Consider the following 20,481-nt stretch of genomic DNA (forward strand, 5'->3'; position numbering starts at 1 on the left):
CATATTCGATATCATTTGTGAAACGGTTATTCCATAACGGTCAACCAACTCGTGATGGCGTCCGTAAAATTTAAAAAGGGATGATTTCAACTTTACCATTTGGAACTCTTGGTTTAATGCTTCCTTGTGAGCAGCAACCCTCTATCAAGTAAATCATGATAGGAAATGCAAGCTCGGGAATATCGTATCAATTGGGAGACATATACCCCGTATGCAGGTGCTGCTGGAATGTTGCTATACTTAGAAATGGATAGTTCACAATTGGAAAGCTGAAATAATCTCTTTTGTCGTAAAGTTTTGTTTTAAACCGACCCTCATTGTCAATTTCTAGATGTAAGTCAAGATATGAGGCCGACTTAAACTGTATCTGTAGTATCCTTTATCTCTAGTTCGATGGGATAGATATGGAAGCGCATATGGTACACCCCTTGTAAAGTTATTTTGTTGCTAATAAGTCGGAATTATTAGTCAAGTTGTGTGTTATAAGCTGGAATCTTATCATCAAGTGGAAGTCAAGTTGTCGGAATGATGTAGAAAAATTGTTTTACAATGTCGACTTGCTGATATAAATATAATGGCATAGTAATAAGAAGCCGGCATGTTGAATTCAACTTGTTAATTGATTAAGTCGACAACTTGTTTATTTGATATTAAATCATCATGTTGAAGTCAACTTGTCGGAATGCTACAGAAAAAGTTTTAATTACAATGTCGACTTGCTAATATAAATGTAAATGACATAAAATAAGAAGTCGACTTGTTTATTAATTAAGTCAACTTGCTTATTTGATGTTAACTTTATTCGTTCTCACGGTCAGATTCCCACGGTCCGTATTTTACTTCCTGTGCTGACACATTAAAGATGGAGATCGACAGCAACAACATCAGCGGGAGCAGTGGAAACGAGTCATAAGTAAGTTTATATTTGTTTTCTTTGGAGACTTAGCGTTATATTTTAATATGAAGCAATACTGAACACAAAATGAAAAAGATCATAGGGAGAAAAACGTTATTGTTTGAATGAAAGGGCATTGAAAAGTTACAGTTTAACGTGACCTGTGATAAGATCTAGAGTAAGACGTCTGCTATTATTAAAGATATATTCTACTTAAAGGGTTTCACCCCTCTCCCCACCATCCCATCACAAGTACACTACCCGTTCTGTACGACTGTCAATGAAAAATGGAAAAAAACTGAATGGTCCCTCCCTTTCGCCTTTCAGAGTCCTTTGTAGATCAATCTCCATGACTCATTTAATTCATAACAGCTAAGCAAAAAAAAATTAGTAATCTAAACAAATAATTTGATTCACAACTAGCAGGGTGGATCTTGTCATTTATAAGGGTTGGGTATGGGGATCCTAGCCCACGATAAAGGGGAGTTCCAACTATATGTCCCCATTCAATTGCATTGATCTTCCAAATAAATGTAAAAAAGGGTTCCAACCCCTGACCCCCTGGATTCGCCACTAATGCCAGGTAGAAAAGCATGATGCGAAACGAAATATGTGTTCACTTTATTTTGATATTGACCGATTAGAAGATTTTGCTATTCATTAATCATTTCAATTGAAGAAATATCGTCTATTTCAGCTGCTTGGTCACCTGCCCGTCTAATAAATGGTCAAAGACTATGGAATCAAGCAATATTTTAAAGGTAATGTTGAAAGTAAAACAAAGAAATATGTTGCTGACATCGAACATCAAATCAACACACTTTGGCTTAAAAACAAACAAAATTTGTCAAAACTTTCTTGTATAGTTTTTATAATGTTTTTCTTCATTTAGACTAATCAGCTCCATCTTCGTGGAAAGTATGAAAAAGGTTTAATACTGTATTGTGATTTATTTTTTGTAAAAACTGCACCTTAAACGGCCAAAAATTACAAAAAATAAAGGATTACCAAAATAGGAAAAATGAGCACACATTTACACGGCTCTAGCGAAAAATATAGTGAACCATGATATAAAGTTTTCTTCATATTTTGTCTAGCATGCGCAGTAAAAGCGAGACATGTAGGTACGGTTTTACAGGCGACGGTGAATATATGGCGTTAACATTGCAACCAAGTTTGCTGTTCATGTCTTTATCTCGTGAAGCATAACGAGTAAGGTTCTTATATTTAGGATGCAGATTTCCTACATATTGTTCTTGCCAGTCAGTCATGTGCCATTTATCTTTGACCTATTTTAAATGCTTGAATGACCCTGAAGAACTCTAATAGTCAATTTTGCAACCGAGTTTACTGCTTAAGTCCATATCTCAAGAAATAGAAGTCTAAGGTTGATAATATTTGGCATTAACGTCTCCAACTACAAGGGGATGATAGTCTGAAGTGTAATTTTAGCTTTGACTTAGGTTGATGATATTAGACAAGGAGGTTCCCCACTACCAGGGGATGTCATTTTGATACCTGTAATTTGATCTTGGCCTTGTTTTTATGGTTGATTGACTTTGACAATATGCGACCAAATTTTATAAATTAGTCAATGATTGATAAAGAACTAGATATCATGTTTAAGGAGACATGATGTTACAACAAATTTAGCAAAAATTGAAACATATTTTTTTCATAACAAATTTTATTCATTAGGTACACTATTCGTTGTTTCTTTAAGATATGGTACAAAAATCAACCAAACAAAATAAATTCGTTTAGGCATCAGATGACTTTTAAATGTTTATTCGATTGCAATATGCTGGAAGAAGATATGTCCTCTTGTTTGAAAATGAAAACATGTTCAAATGTAAAAATATCATATGCTTATACCTGATACCTGTAACGGGTAAATTTAAAAATGAAATATGTTATAAATATCGCCATGAAGATTTATTTTGGATTGTCAAAACTTACTGTGTATTTTTCCATTTCGTATTCCATTAAATGTGAAGGCGCAGCGCATTTCCTAGTAGTTTTATAGTAAGCTGATGACGTCACAGTGAACACCCTATTTAGATATCAAGCCAATCGGATTTTTCATTTTATCATTACATCATACGTGTAATTTCTATCTTTATGTTTCAGTTACTCTGTTGTCTCCTTTGTGTTGCTGATCATGACGTTACAGGAATACCTTACCCAGGCGATGATGCTTCTGTGCCTGAACTAGTCCAATACTATCATCAATTATGCTACACGTCCCTTCAAATATGTGGATTTCTCTTGTTTGTTCACGGAACATTCATGAGTTGTTCCATGTTAAAAAGACTTAAGAGAAGATTAAATATCAGACGGCGTAACAACCAGTCGCCATTAACTACAGTTGTAAGGACAATCCTGGCTTTACACCGTAATGGCCTGTCTAATGTTGGATACAGGTATATGTGGAGGACTCTGAACATAGGCTTTGGACTTTGCGTCACACAATCAAGAGCAAGGCTTTGCTTAAGAACAATAGACCAACAGGGTGTACTTAACAGATCACATCGAGTTCTTCGAAGGAGAGTGTACTACAATAGAGGACCAAACTATCTGATTCATGTCGATGGTTACGATAAATTAAAACCCTACGGCATAGCTATACATGGGGCAATCGATGGATACTCTCGTAAACTTTTATGGTTGATAGCAAGTCCCTCCAACAATAACCCCAGATATGTCGGTTACTGGTATCTTAATTGGATCAAACAAAGAAAGATGCTTCCAAGGGTTGTTCGATCGGATGCAGGAACAGAAAACGTCATAATGAGGGATTTACAAAGATCGTTGCGACATAATCAAAACGATGAAATGTCGGGACAAAATTCTTTTCTCGTCGGCAGATCTGTTGCAAATCAAAGAATAGAAAGGCTTTGGGGTACACTAAAAACGAGTTTCACCCAGTTTTGGAGAAACCGTTTCCAGGATTTCCAAGACACTGGACTTCTTAATGTATCGTGTCCAGTACATAAAGAATGTGTTCGATTTTGTTTCCTCTCCGTTATCCAACATCAATTGGACATGTTTGCTGAGAACTGGAACTCACATAGAATAAGAAGACAACGTGCTGAAGTTGTAACACCAAGTGGTATTCCAAATATGTTATACTATCAGCCAGAGATCTTTGGTGGAAGAGACTGTTCATTTCCTTTACCATGTAACTTACAAACAATTGACAATCTCATAGAGGAATATACAGAGAACTTTCCAGAGCATGGCTGTAGCAATGAATTTATTAACATTGTCGAGTTGCTTACTGGAAACAGACGAGATCAGTTTCCCATCATCACATCATACGATGACGCAGAGCTATTGTTTCGGACATTGATTGCTGCCTTACCGAATTGAACATTTGCTATACATTTTTTATACAATAATGATTTTGCATAAACATTTTTTTAGAAATTAATTATATATATAATATAAGTAGGTTTGATATTTGGTTTTACCATACAAGAATTAAATCAAACAAAATTACTAGGAGTTACTATATACTGTTTCTTGGTCTAGATTTTTTGTTGTTGATTATGGTAAATATAAAAGAAAATACTCTCTACGCCTAGTGCAGCATGATACGATCACATTTATCAAGGGAACAAACAGTAGGGCAAGTGTTGACACAAAGCTCATGCCTGATTTGTAACGCCTGGTCTCTGCACAAAAAAGTTTGCCAATGGGATATGATATTCCTATGTTGATCGCATTCGTTTGAATGGTTTTGTTTCTACTTTCTTGTACTCAAGGATCTAGTTTAATGACAAACTTTTTGCGCCAATACTTTAGGATATGAAACAAAAGACTATTAAGAGGCTGTATCGCTCACATCAACCGTGGCTACATAAGCCAGCCCAATTTAGACCCCGATATAATATGTATGTTCCCCGTTATTGCCCATCAAGGATGGATATAGCACTGCTTGAAAAGTGTTCATACAAAAACAAATGTTATCAAATTTGGTCTCAGTAGTTTTGTTTAAGATCTTTGATCCCCCTGGCCCTCAGCTCAGGGTCCAATGTTAAACTATGTTGTTAGTAATTCCTGCAATCTTGGGTTATAGTCTTGAACCTACCAGACATAGTTTGCCTGTGCATTTTAAAAGATCATTGTGACCAAGTTTCATTGTAATTTGCACTGTACTTTTAGAAAATATCTTTCAATAAATTTCGCCATATGGTATAATCTCAACTACGTTCGTCACTGGCAATCAAGTTGGATTGTACCCTGTCCTGCCGAACACAATTTTGCTAGAAGGCCATCCAATGATAAGTTTTGCTTCAATTTGCTTAGTAGTTTCTAAGAAGAAGATCTTTCTATGCATTTCCAAATAAGATGCACTTACACTACGTTTTCCGCGGGCGGCCATCTACGATTGGAGACATACCTGACAGATATATTTATTGTAAGGATTTACTAGTAGTTTGTTTGCAATTAGTTCTATAAATTCTGTGTAAAAATGTGCTCTGTAGAGCGTAGCAAGTAACGACCGTATAAAGGGTACATTCGGGTAAGTGTTGACACAAAGTAAATGTAGACATATTAAATTGCTAGACTCCATCCAATTCAATCGCCCCGAAAGGGCCAATCACATCTCTAGACCCGATTTGGGCCTCTTGTTTGTTGGAAACGATAAACAAAAAACTTAAAAAATTAAGTAAAACACAATGTATGAAATCTACAAAATAAAAATATAAATCTATAAAGTATACACATGTCGAACAACATTTTTCGTTTCATCAAGTTGAAGCATTTTCAGTCTAGATCCTTTTTGGTACTCTTCTTTTTCAAAACCGCCAACAAATTACATAATCCATTAAAATACCTTCATATGATTTCTGTTCCAAACATCTTCATCAAAATCGGACAAAAAAAAATTGATTTCCAATTTGTTCTTGGTTCACCCCTTTTGGCTTGTGTTTCTCAAAAACGGTAAATTCAACATCAAATATTTAAAACTATCTCCTACAGGGTCCAATGTGAAATCGTTGTTCCCCTCGGAGGCCTTGGATCAAACCAAAACCGGCCGGAAACAATTTGCAAAGGGAACTAGGTTTTGTTCCAATTGGTTGTTTTGAGCAACTGTTTAACTATGTTCCCGCTATGCCAGATCGTTTAAAAAGAATCAATACAAGAACCAATGTAAACAAGTTTGGTTCCAATTGACCTATAATTGTTAATGTTTGTGTCATTTTGGTCTTTTGTGGATAGTTGTCTCATTGGCAATCATACCACATCTTCTTTTTTATAAGTAAGTTCAGAGAAGATATTTGAATGCATTTCATACAAGTGAGGCAGTTAGTAGATAGATATAGGAAGATGTGGTGTGAGTGCCAATGAGACAACTCTCCATCCAAATAACAATTTAAAAATTAAACCATTATAGGTTAAAGTACGGCCTTCAACACGGAGCCTTGGCTCACACCGAACAACAAGCTATAAAGGGCCCCAAAATTACTAGTGTAAAACCATTCAAACGGGAAAACCAACGGTCTAATCTATATAAACAAAATTTATTATGTCATCATTATTTCCCTTGTTTAAAACTATAAATTTCATATTTCTTTATTTGATGATTTAGATGAAGCTTATTCGCTATATATTTGTTAAATAGCATAGCTTTTGCTATTTGAATTCATTGGTAAAGGATATCTATTTATATTGTAAAGTTTAATATTTGCACCGTCGCAAAACCTTTGAGAAACTTATATATTTTATAGAACTCGTTAACCGGATTTTAGGGACAAAAATGTCGGTTATTGATTGGGGATGTACGGCGACCGGGCGGGCGGCAATCAAATGTTGTCCGTGCATTAACTCATGAACCGTTCAACCAAAGCTTTTAAAATACTAATAACTAAATGAAGGTCAAGTTCAATAATGGCGAATTTGACTTTTACCGTTCAGGAGTTATGGTTCTTAAATGATGGAAAAATGGAGTTTCCAGTCGTGTCCGTGCATTAACTCATGAACAGTTCAACCAAAGCTTTTAAAATTTTAATATGTTGTTACTGACAACTAAATGAAGGTCAAGTTCAATAATGGCGATTTTGACTTTTACTGTTCAGGAGTTATGGTTCTTGAAAGATAGAATATTGAAGTTTCCAGTCGTGTCCATGCATTTACACATGAACTGTTCTACCAAATCTTCCCAAATTTTAATATGTTATTATTGATGACAAAATGAAGGTCAAGTTCAATAATGGCGATTTTGACTTTTACCGTTTAGGAGTTATGGTTCTTGAAAGAATGTGAAATGGCATTTCCATTCAAGTGGTTGCATCTAAGCTTTTCAAATTTTAATATGTTGATACTGATGACGAAGTGGAGGTCAAATTTGATACTGACAATTTTCACTTTCACCGTCCATCAGTTATGGTTCTTGTGATATTGGCAGGACAAAAATAAATGATAATAAATCCGGTTTGCTGTCGTTGTGACAGCCAGCCTCTTGTTTTAGATTATTATCTTGAATTCTCTAAGGATTGATATTCAGTCCAACCAAGGAAAGCCAAGCTCTCAAAACAGAATTTAGGTTAGTGCATTTGCTACATGCCTCCATAGTACATTAGTGCATTTGCTACATGCTTTCTAAGTACGAGTTTGAAGATATTGAATGCTCCATTTCTGATTACCTTTGGAATGTGATAATAAAAGTTGTACTTTGTTAATTAAATTATATATTGTTTTCAGTTTTTGGTTTTCATTCACTTAGATATATTTTAGCGCATCACATTTGGCATCAGTCATTTCTATTACATCAGTTTACAAACTAGAACTAGTATCTAAATTGTTTGTAAAACAATTGAAAGGTCTTTCCTGTTAAAGTGATGTTTTCGTAATGTACTTTGTACGACCTTTCGTTTGATATACGACAAGCATACCTTCTAAAACTTTTCGCTTATAACACTTAATGGTCTCATCCGCCTAATTTTTTTTAGATCGGAAGTATGATATATGTAACATACAGTATATGAGCTTTCATTTTATATGCGACAACTCCATGTTCTAGAAAGTTTGATTTTTGCACTTAATAACCCTATTCAACTTATTTTTGGAGGTCGGGAATTTGATATTTCATATGTTCATATCATGACCTTTCATTTGATATACAACAACCCTATCTTAAAAGAAAATGTATTGTTTGCACTCAATAACCCCATTGGCCAAGTAATTTCAGAGGAAAAGATTCTTCAATGTTAAGGTCCTGTTATGTTTTGATATGTTACATGTATGTTGTCAACAATTTTTGTTTAGAAACGAACTTACTGGACTAACATTTTAAAGCAAGTGATCCAAGGACCATTGTGACTAAGTTTCAGAAAAGATCTTTGAAGTATTTTTCCTTATTAAAGGTCCATTGTTAAACTAAGTTCCATGATGTATGATATGTACTGGAACGGACCTTGACCTGTCGAACACAATTTTCAAAGGGTACAATTTAAGAGTCGTTGAGACCAAGTATGCTTCTAATTGACCATTTAGTTCCAGAGGGAAACAATTGTGAAAGTTTTACCATAGGTTTAAATGTTAAACTCTGTTAACAGCTGTTGGTCATCTTGGAAAATATCTTTGAATGTTTCCTATAGGGTCGAATGTTTTAATGTTTCCCTCTTGCGGTAATCTTGGATGGTACCATAAACTGCTGACATAATTTAATCAAAGCACCGTAAGCGCTGTAGGCAGTTAACCAAAAACCAAGCCAAACATAATTATAAAAACTGTGGCAATGTTGCTTCAATTTTTTTAAAGATTTTTTTAAAATGAACAAACATTAGACAGTCATATATTGTACATTTATGTTCATTTAATGAATTAATCATTAAGGCAAATAATTCATATTTTGTCAAAGTTTTAAAAGCATCGCATATATCAAGTATATTTTTTTCATGGTAATGAGTCTGCAGTGGTACAAGTTTGCAATGATTGTAGTTCTTCTAGTTGATAGTTAACGTTGGTATAAGTTGACTGTTAGTAGTTCAAGTTGCCTTTAGTAAGAGCTTGTAAAAGTATGAATGGACTTGCTTCCCTGGAAAGAAAACTGAGTTTGTGTTCAACAGTACAAAAGTTATGAGACACAAATCAGACAAATGTTTACTACTACAAGGATCAAAGGTGAGGTCTGACTAACCTGTCCATAGTAAATGTTAATGTCCCCCACCTTCACCCCAAGTTTATGATGTCTGAGTTTGGAATAAAATGGCAGGTAATTATAAAAACAGTTGGTCAAACATTCTTGGGCTTGAAAGATATGTTTTCTTTATAATTAGCCATATGAAAATGCAAATTTTTATAGGACCAGTAATAATTCAAATTATAATTAAGGGAAATTCTTTAAACCTACTAATTATTTTCCATCAATAAAATTTTACAATTATCAAAAAAAAATATTGTTACATAATGCTGTTATGAAGTCTTTCAAACAAAACTTCAATAATTATTCATTCCTATGGTCACCGAAAATTGGGCAAGATCTAGTACACGTTGGTTAGGTCTATCAAAGTGACATAGATATAGGACGATATGGTGTGACTGCTAATGAGACAACGCTCCATCCAAATAACAATTTCAAAAAAGTAAATCAGTATAGGTCAATGTACGGCCTTCAACACGGATCCTTGGCTCACACCAAACAACAAGCTATAAAGGGCCCCAAAATTACTAGTGTTAAACCATTCAAACGGGAAAACCAACGGCCTAACCTATAAAAAAAACGAGAAACGAGAAACACGTATAAATTACATAAACAAACGGCAACTACTGTACATCAGATTCCTGACTTAGGACAGGTGCAAACATTTGCAGCGGGATTAAACGTTTTAATGGATCCAAACCTTCTCCCTTTTACAGAAACAATAGCATAACATCACAACATAGAAAGACATGCATATGTGACGCCTATGAGATTGACATTGTATGTCATTCAATCTTTTTGAAATGACAAACAGGAATGAATATGATTTAGTTTAGGAGTTGGTTTTTCAATCTTTTACAAGTTCTCAAAACACACACAAGAGGGGATGGGGTGACCCTAGGGACTGCCCTAATATTTCATTTAATGTTTTTGTATCTTGTCCCATACATGCATATATATGGTTTGGGGTGGGGATCTCAATCGTTATCAAGTTTTCAAACAGGAGGGGTGGGATGATCCTAGTATATTTCATTTGATTTGTTATGTTGTCCAATACATGGATATATATGGTTGAGGAAGTATTATTTGAAACATCAGTGACTAGCAGACTTATAATCCAGATGAAATAAAGTGGAAAATTTTGGATATAAATTTCTGTTTCTAAGTTATCAAACAGGAGTTTGTAGGGTGACCCTAAGGACTCTCCCTATATTTCATTTGATTAGTTCTCAATCATGAATATATATGGTTTAATTTAAAGGTGGGGATCTCGACTGTTTCGACTCGGGGGATTATAAACAACATAAGGAATCCTAATGTGCTCTACTTCCTACGTGCAACTTCAAAACTTTTGGGAAAATCGATCATTTAAGGTTTTTCTGGTCATATCTTTTGTAATCCAGAACGAAAAGTATGAAAAAACTATCCTTTAAGTTATAAATAGCAAAGTTACCAGCTAGATAAGAACAATGGCAAGTATTTCAGCATTTATTGGGTAGAACACAAATCCAGGGTGCTTGCATAAAGCAGCTTAACTGCATACAAAGGTTACATTCCAAGGACCACCATGATCAATTTTGATCCTTATTGGCCAAATACTTTCAGCTATCTTAGATTGTGTTTCCCTTTTAAGTTCAAATGTTCAATTAAGATCTGTGGCATGTTGTTAACCATCTTGGATCGGACCCGAACCTTCTGGATACCCATTTTGACCATGTTTGGTTACAATTTGGCAAGTAGTTTCAAAGACTTTCCTTATGGTCCAATGTTTAACTATGTTCCATGCTGGCAGTAATCTTATAGATTGAACCTACCAGACACATTTTTTAAAGGACGCCATCCGTGAATACTTGTGATAGAGTTTGGTTCTAATTGGCATAGGAAGGAACAGATCTCACAATTCATGCCATACCAATATGCAACCACAAAAACTGTTTGAGGCCATATAAAATGAAGTCCACGATAAAGAGGAAGTGAATGTTTAATTGCTCTCTGATTGCACCCAGGGTATGGCATTAATACATAATGAATTGTCCATCAGGATTCAAAGATGGGTAGTTGCTGAGAAAAATGTGATTAATATTCGGTGAAGTCATCACTTTATTAATTCCACCCAAACTATGAATTTACCAAGTCAAACTGAACTGCTATCGTTAGCTAATAGCTGTTATTTACCAGTTCTTCATATTTTTGGCATTATTTTAGCTGTTCTTAGCATTCCATATAATACCAGTTTGAAAAAACTGTCTAATTTGACCATTTCTTAGCAGTCATGGTACCTTTTAAAGTGTTGTCAATTGGACAACAGTTATGACAGCAGTTCCATAGCAGTTAGATAGCTGATTGGATTTTAATCTTTGTTATAAAAATACTTGGACCTGACTTGTGTTTTCAGCTTGAAAGTAAACCTTCATTTGAATGATCAAATGTGCATTTTTGGCTCCAAACTGTGTGTAAATTCTTGTTAGTGAAAAACTATTTTTGTCAATTATAAATTATAATTTAGGCTAAATGGAATGCATTCACAAACCCACAGTACAGTAAGTTGAAGTTACAGTTAATGCATGTGTATATTCTGACATAAATTTGTAGGGGAAAACAGAAATCACACAGACAGCCCAAAAAGGGGGGATACTGGTTTATTCAAATAGAATAGTTGATGTTGGCAGGAATGTAATAAACTAATATCATATACTTGCAGTGCAAGATGTTATTTGAAAATGAAGATACGACTATTTTAATATGATTTTGTTAAAAAACAAAAATACATCATATTCATTATTCAAGACTTGAAACACGGGGAGGGAGTATTAGGTAAACATAGGCTGCAAATAGCCGATTGGTTATGGTTAATATTGACCAAACAATCCATTTTATGAGTTTGACTGTCCCTCTGGTATCTTTCGTCCCTCTTTTAATGAAGTTGATGTATGTTACTGAAGTTTGTTTCCAAAATTGGAAACATAATTTTGGAAACATAATACAATGTTTTACATATTACATAACATTATTATTACGTGTATTATTTTTTTTTTTTAAATCCAAAAGAGAAAGAGAATTAATATTGTTTCACCACTGCAACAAGTGTGTTGCAATATTTCTCCACTGGAGACAGTTAATTTTCAATATTTTAAGTGCTAGGCTTTCTTAGTTTTTTTAAATTTTACTGTGGAGAATGGAGAAATATTGTAATACACGAGTTATTAGTGGTGAAATCTGTTTCTCTGATGTTCAGCTTAGAAAATCAACTTAGCACTTTGTATGAATATGCATTATTGATAGCTGTTAGTATACCAGTTCTCATGAATATTCAGTGCTGACATCAGTTTTTTGGGGTACATGTATCTCATTTAAAATTTTCGTCACAAAAACCTGCTAATAATTGTGAAGGCTAAATAAACTGCTATGAAATGCCTATTATGCAAACTAGCCATTGCCTTGAATTTGTCAACTGTGAATGCTAATGAACTGCTGTCATTAGTTAGAACTGTGAATGCTAATAAACTGCTGTCCACTTTGACTTGGGTTATCAAAACATTCAAGTATTCATTTTAAAAAGTTGAATATACTTGACTTTATACTTCATCTGGGCACTGATTGAGTCAAAATTAACAATGAAACAGATGTTATTAGTATCTGTTATTCTTGTATCTTTCTTTGTAAACGCATTTTGTATGTTCAGTTATGTATTGGTTTATTAGGACCCAGCTACAAAATGTGGCTGATGCCTTATAGTGATCAGGTCGTCCAGACATAACACAGTGTCCAGGCTGTGCCTCTTTATATAATTGAAATTACAGTACTGCAACTGATCTCAAAAGAGACGCTTAGTTAACAGCTTAATGTTCATTTTTTTTTACATAAATAAGGCCGTTAGTTTTCTCGTTTGAATTGTTTTACCGGTCTTATCGTGGCCTTTTATAGCTGACTATGCGGTATGGGCTTTGCTCATTGTTGAAGGCCGTACGATGACCTATAGTTGTTAATGTTTGGGTCATTTTTGTGGATATTTATAGTTGCCTCATTCGCAATCATACCACATCTTCTTTTTTATAATATAACAGTTTCGGAATAAAACACGGCTGCAAATTGTTTTAAATGATAGACTAGTATATAGATTTAAATTTCTTTCTGTTCATAAAAAGTTTTGTGATCACATTTTTGTATTTTAGCACTTTTAATTGGGTATACACCTCAATTTACGGTGTTAGTAGTCACCTTTAAATCCCAAAACCAAAATCATTTTGTTATTTATTGACTCTTTTTATTAAAATTTTCGATGCACACATAATCAAGGATCATTGGACTGATGAAGACATAAATTTAATACCATCCTCGAGTAAAACTCTCAAACTTAAAGTTGGCAGTTTCTAAGATGGAAATTTAACGCATTTGTTTTTGGAAAACAAGAAAATATATGATTCAAAAGTAATATTTGACGTTTCAGAGGACAAATCATTATTATTGTGATACTGCATGCAAAATTTGTTGGGCAAATTCCAAAGTTTTGTAAAAAAAAAAAAAAAAAAAAAAAAAAATTAAATTATCATTTAAAGGGAAACCGGTACTACAATATATTACATTTCCCCAACATTAGGTTGGCCTTTTGTGTACCCAAGGCAGATGAAGGAAGTCAACTTAGAAACGCCGTGATTGGATGCAAGAGTACAATATATTTTTTTTACTGATCTATGAATATTAACCTGCAGTGTGTATATTTACAATAAAAATTTAAAAACCCATTGAAGATTTTCTAGAGAATATTCGAAAAGACTTCCAAAATTTCATAAATTTGGTGTAAAATGACGGCGGGCATGGATAACACTCAGCAATGATGATCTAGTTTTAAAATTGTTTTCATCCTACTTTCCAGATATGCCAGACCTAAATCAGAAACTCGCTGCAAATGTTTGCACCTGTCCTAAGTCAGGAATCTGATGTACAGTAGTTGTCGTTTGTTTATGTAATATATACGTGTTTCTCGTTTTGTTTATATAGATTAGACCGTTGGTTTTCCCGTTTGAATGGTTTTACACTAGTAATTTTGGGGCCCTTTATAGCTTGTTGTTCGGTGTGAGCCAAGGCTCCGTGTTGAAGGCCGTACTTTAACCTATAATGGTTTAATTTTTAAATTGTTATTTGGATGGAGAGTTGTCTCATTGGCACTCACACCACATCTTCCTATATCTATCTACTAACTGCCTCACTTGTATGAAATGCATTCAAATATCTTCTCTGAACTTACTTATAAAAAAGAAGATGTGGTATGATTGCCAATGAGACAACTATCCACAAAAGACCAAAATGACACAAACATTAACAATTATAGGTCAATTGGAACCAAACTTGTTTACATTGGTTCTTGTATTGATTCTTTTTAAACGATCTGGCATAGCGGGAACATAGTTAAACAGTTGCTCAAAACAACCAATTGGAACAAAACCTAGTTCCCTTTGCAAATTGTTTCCGGCCGGTTTTGGTTTGATCCAAGGCCTCCGAGGGGAACAACGATTTCACATTGGACCCTGTAGGAGATAGTTTTAAATATTTGATGTTGAATTTACCGTTTTTGAGAAACACAAGGCCAAAAGGGGTGAACCAAGAACAAATTGGAAATCAATTTTTTTTTGTCCGATTTTGATGAAGATGTTTGGAACAGAAATCATATGAAGGTATTTTAATGGATTATGTAATTTGTTGGCGGTTTTGAAAAAGAAGAGTACCAAAAAGGATCTAGACTGAAAATGCTTCAACTTGATGAAACGAAAAATGTTGTTCGACATGTGTATACTTTATAGATTTATATTTTTATTTTGTAGATTTCATACATTGTGTTTTACTTAATTTTTTAAGTTTTTTGTTTATCGTTTCCAACAAACAAGAGGCCCAAATCGGGTCTAGAGATGTGATTGGCCCTTTCGGGGCGATTGAATTGGATGGAGTCTAGCAATTTAATATGTCTACATTTACTTTGTGTCAACACTTACCCGAATGTACCCTTTATACGGTCGTTACTTGCTACGCTCTACGGAGCACATTTTTACACAGAATTTATAGAACTAATTGCAAACAAACTACTAGTAAATCCTTACAATAAATATATCTGTCAGGTATGTCTCCAATCGTAGATGGCCGCCCGCGGAAAACGTAGTGTAAGTGCATCTTATTTGGAAATGCATAGAAAGATCTTCTTCTTAGAAACTACTAAGCAAATTGAAGCAAAACTTATCATTGGATGGCCTTCTAGCAAAATTGTGTTCGGCAGGACAGGGTACAATCCAACTTGATTGCCAGTGACGAACGTAGTTGAGATTATACCATATGGCGAAATTTATTGAAAGATATTTTCTAAAAGTACAGTGCAAATTACAATGAAACTTGGTCACAATGATCTTTTAAAATGCACAGGCAAACTATGTCTGGTAGGTTCAAGACTATAACCCAAGATTGCAGGAATTACTAACAACATAGTTTAACATTGGACCCTGAGCTGAGGGCCAGGGGGATCAAAGATCTTAAACAAAACTACTGAGACCAAATTTGATAACATTTGTTTTTGTATGAACACTTTTCAAGCAGTGCTATATCCATCCTTGATGGGCAATAACGGGGAACATACATATTATATCGGGGTCTAAATTGGGCTGGCTTATGTAGCCACGGTTGATGTGAGCGATACAGCCTCTTAATAGTCTTTTGTTTCATATCCTAAAGTATTGGCGCAAAAAGTTTGTCATTAAACTAGATCCTTGAGTACAAGAAAGTAGAAACAAAACCATTCAAACGAATGCGATCAACATAGGAATATCATATCCCATTGGCAAACTTTTTTGTGCAGAGACCAGGCGTTACAAATCAGGCATGAGCTTTGTGTCAACACTTGCCCTACTGTTTGTTCCCTTGATAAATGTGATCGTATCATGCTGCACTAGGCGTAGAGAGTATTTTCTTTTATATTTACCATAATCAACAACAAAAAATCTTGACCAAGAAACAGTATATAGTAACTCCTAGTAATTTTGTTTGATTTAATTCTTGTATGGTAAAACCAAATATCAAACCTACTTATATTATATATATAATTAATTTCTAAAAAAATGTTTATGCAAAATCATTATTGTATAAAAAATGTATAGCAAATGTTCAATTCGGTAAGACAGCAATCAATGTCCGAAACAATAGCTCTGCGTCATCGTATGATGTGATGATGGGAAACTGATCTCGTCTGTTTCCAGTAAGCAACTCGACAATGTTAATAAATTCATTGCTACAGCCATGCTCTGGAAAGTTCTCTGTATATTCCTCTATGAGATTGTCAATTGTTTGTAAGTTACATGGTAAAGGAAATGAACAGTCTCTTCCACCAAAGATCTCTGGCTGATAGTATAACATATTTGGAATACCACTTGGTGTTACAACTTCAGCACGTTGTCTTCTTATTCTATGTGAGTTCCAGTTCTCAGCAAACATGTCCAATTGATGTTGGATAACGGAGAGGAAACAAAATCGAACACATTCTTTATGTACTGGACACGATACATTAAGAAGTCCAGTGTCTTGGAAATCCTGGAAACGGTTTCTCCAAAACTGGGTGAAACTCGTTTTTAGTGTACCCCAAAGCCTTTCTATTCTTTGATTTGCAACAGATCTGCCGACGAGAAAAGAATTTTGTCCCGACATTTCATCGTTTTGATTATGTCGCAACGATCTTTGTAAATCCCTCATTATGACGTTTTCTGTTCCTGCATCCGATCGAACAACCCTTGGAAGCATCTTTCTTTGTTTGATCCAATTAAGATACCAGTAACCGACATATCTGGGGTTATTGTTGGAGGGACTTGCTATCAACCATAAAAGTTTACGAGAGTATCCATCGATTGCCCCATGTATAGCTATGCCGTAGGGTTTTAATTTATCGTAACCATCGACATGAATCAGATAGTTTGGTCCTCTATTGTAGTACACTCTCCTTCGAAGAACTCGATGTGATCTGTTAAGTACACCCTGTTGGTCTATTGTTCTTAAGCAAAGCCTTGCTCTTGATTGTGTGACGCAAAGTCCAAAGCCTATGTTCAGAGTCCTCCACATATACCTGTATCCAACATTAGACAGGCCATTACGGTGTAAAGCCAGGATTGTCCTTACAACTGTAGTTAATGGCGACTGGTTGTTACGCCGTCTGATATTTAATCTTCTCTTAAGTCTTTTTAACATGGAACAACTCATGAATGTTCCGTGAACAAACAAGAGAAATCCACATATTTGAAGGGACGTGTAGCATAATTGATGATAGTATTGGACTAGTTCAGGCACAGAAGCATCATCGCCTGGGTAAGGTATTCCTGTAACGTCATGATCAGCAACACAAAGGAGACAACAGAGTAACTGAAACATAAAGATAGAAATTACACGTATGATGTAATGATAAAATGAAAAATCCGATTGGCTTGATATCTAAATAGGGTGTTCACTGTGACGTCATCAGCTTACTATAAAACTACTAGGAAATGCGCTGCGCCTTCACATTTAATGGAATACGAAATGGAAAAATACACAGTAAGTTTTGACAATCCAAAATAAATCTTCATGGTGATATTTATAACATATTTCATTTTTAAATTTACCCGTTATAGGTATCAGGTATAAGCATATGATATTTTTACATTTGAACATGTTTTCATTTTCAAACAAGAGGACATATCTTCTTCCAGCATATTGCAATCGAATAAACATTTTAAAAGTCATCTGATGCCTAAACGAATTTATTTTGTTTGGTTGATTTTTGTACCATATCTTAAAGAAACAACGAATAGTGTACCTAATGAATAAAATTTGTTATGAAAAAAATATGTTTCAATTTTTGCTAAATTTGTTGTAACATCATGCCTCCTTAAACATGATATCTAGTTCTTTATCAATCATTGACTAATTTATAAAATTTGGTCGCATATTGTCAAAGTCAATCAACCATAAAAACAAGGCCAAGATCAAATTACAGGTATCAAAATGACATCCCCTGGTAGTGGGGAACCTCCTTGTCTAATATCATCAACCTAAGTCAAAGCTAAAATTACACTTCAGACTATCATCCCCTTGTAGTTGGAGACGTTAATGCCAAATATTATCAACCTTAGACTTCTATTTCTTGAGATATGGACTTAAGCAGTAAACTCGGTTGCAAAATTGACTATTAGAGTTCTTCAGGGTCATTCAAGCATTTAAAATAGGTCAAAGATAAATGGCACATGACTGACTGGCAAGAACAATATGTAGGAAATCTGCATCCTAAATATAAGAACCTTACTCGTTATGCTTCACGAGATAAAGACATGAACAGCAAACTTGGTTGCAATGTTAACGCCATATATTCACCGTCGCCTGTAAAACCGTACCTACATGTCTCGCTTTTACTGCGCATGCTAGACAAAATATGAAGAAAACTTTATATCATGGTTCACTATATTTTTCGCTAGAGCCGTGTAAATGTGTGCTCATTTTTCCTATTTTGGTAATCCTTTATTTTTTGTAATTTTTGGCCGTTTAAGGTGCAGTTTTTACAAAAAATAAATCACAATACAGTATTAAACCTTTTTCATACTTTCCACGAAGATGGAGCTGATTAGTCTAAATGAAGAAAAACATTATAAAAACTATACAAGAAAGTTTTGACAAATTTTGTTTGTTTTTAAGCCAAAGTGTGTTGATTTGATGTTCGATGTCAGCAACATATTTCTTTGTTTTACTTTCAACATTACCTTTAAAATATTGCTTGATTCCATAGTCTTTGACCATTTATTAGACGGGCAGGTGACCAAGCAGCTGACATAGACGATATTTCTTCAATTGAAATGATTAATGAATAGCAAAATCTTCTAATCGGTCAATATCAAAATAAAGTGAACACATATTTCGTTTCGCATCATGCTTTTCTACCTGGCATTAGTGGCGAATCCAGGGGGTCAGGGGTTGGAACCCTTTTTTACATTTATTTGGAAGATCAATGCAATTGAATGGGGACATATAGTTGGAACTCCCCTTTATCGTGGGCTAGGATCCCCATACCCAACCCTTATAAATGACAAGATCCACCCTGCTAGTTGTGAATCAAATTATTTGTTTAGATTACTAATTTTTTTTTGCTTAGCTGTTATGAATTAAATGAGTCATGGAGATTGATCTACAAAGGACTCTGAAAGGCGAAAGGGAGGGACCATTCAGTTTTTTTCCATTTTTCATTGACAGTCGTACAGAACGGGTAGTGTACTTGTGATGGGATGGTGGGGAGAGGGGTGAAACCCTTTAAGTAGAATATATCTTTAATAATAGCAGACGTCTTACTCTAGATCTTATCACAGGTCACGTTAAACTGTAACTTTTCAATGCCCTTTCATTCAAACAATAACGTTTTTCTCCCTATGATCTTTTTCATTTTGTGTTCAGTATTGCTTCATATTAAAATATAACGCTAAGTCTCCAAAGAAAACAAATATAAACTTACTTATGACTCGTTTCCACTGCTCCCGCTGATGTTGTTGCTGTCGATCTCCATCTTTAATGTGTCAGCACAGGAAGTAAAATACGGACCGTGGGAATCTGACCGTGAGAACGAATAAAGTTAACATCAAATAAGCAAGTTGACTTAATTAATAAACAAGTCGACTTCTTATTTTATGTCATTTACATTTATATTAGCAAGTCGACATTGTAATTAAAACTTTTTCTGTAGCATTCCGACAAGTTGACTTCAACATGATGATTTAATATCAAATAAACAAGTTGTCGACTTAATCAATTAACAAGTTGAATTCAACATGCCGGCTTCTTATTACTATGCCATTATATTTATATCAGCAAGTCGACATTGTAAAACAATTTTTCTACATCATTCCGACAACTTGACTTCCACTTGATGATAAGATTCCAGCTTATAACACACAACTTGACTAATAATTCCGACTTATTAGCAACAAAATAACTTTACAAGGGGTGTACCATATGCGCTTCCATAGATAGATGCGTTCCAAATAGTCACCAAATTTTGAATTATTTAGTGAAAGAACATCATCTATATAGCGAAAAGTAGAGTTAAAGGATATCGCTAACTTCTTATCTTTCTTCGTAAGAAGTTCCTGTATGAAGTCAGCCTCATAATAATAAAGAAACAAGTCGGCAAGAAGAGGGGCACAATTTGTTATAAGGTGTCAATCGGTAAACTTCGGCTTCTAAACACGACATTAAAGTAGCTGCCATATTTTCAATTCATAACAGAAAGAGAAAGAAAAAAATGACGATTATACGATATGGTTGCGTAAAAAATGATAAAATCGTGCACAGAAGACTAAGTTTATGATATATACATGCATTGATTCAAGAATAGGATAAACATTATTTTTCACCGGTCACTCGTTTCATATGACTTTTAACACATACTTTC

The 20,481-nt window shown here is 34.5% G+C and overlaps 2 long non-coding RNA genes across 2 annotated transcripts; one reads left to right on the top strand and one right to left on the bottom strand.

Annotated features, from left to right (window-relative positions):
- The first annotated feature begins 535 nt into the window (after positions 1 to 535).
- Positions 536 to 4,396, top strand: LOC143049034 (uncharacterized). The gene is made up of 3 exons (XR_012970017.1): positions 536 to 913; positions 1,593 to 1,656; positions 3,026 to 4,396. It is a non-coding gene; the product is annotated as an uncharacterized LOC143049034 (long non-coding RNA).
- An 11,814-nt stretch (positions 4,397 to 16,210) lies between these two features.
- On the bottom strand, positions 16,211 to 19,923 carry LOC143049044 (uncharacterized). Its single transcript, XR_012970024.1, has 3 exons — positions 19,546 to 19,923; positions 18,803 to 18,866; positions 16,211 to 17,432 (listed from the first exon to the last, which is right to left on the bottom strand). It is a non-coding gene; the product is annotated as an uncharacterized LOC143049044 (long non-coding RNA).
- Between the last annotated feature and the right edge of the window lie 558 nt (positions 19,924 to 20,481).

This window comes from Mytilus galloprovincialis, chromosome 1, assembly GCF_965363235.1.
Source record: "Mytilus galloprovincialis chromosome 1, xbMytGall1.hap1.1, whole genome shotgun sequence".
NCBI lineage: Eukaryota > Metazoa > Mollusca > Bivalvia > Mytilida > Mytilidae > Mytilus > Mytilus galloprovincialis.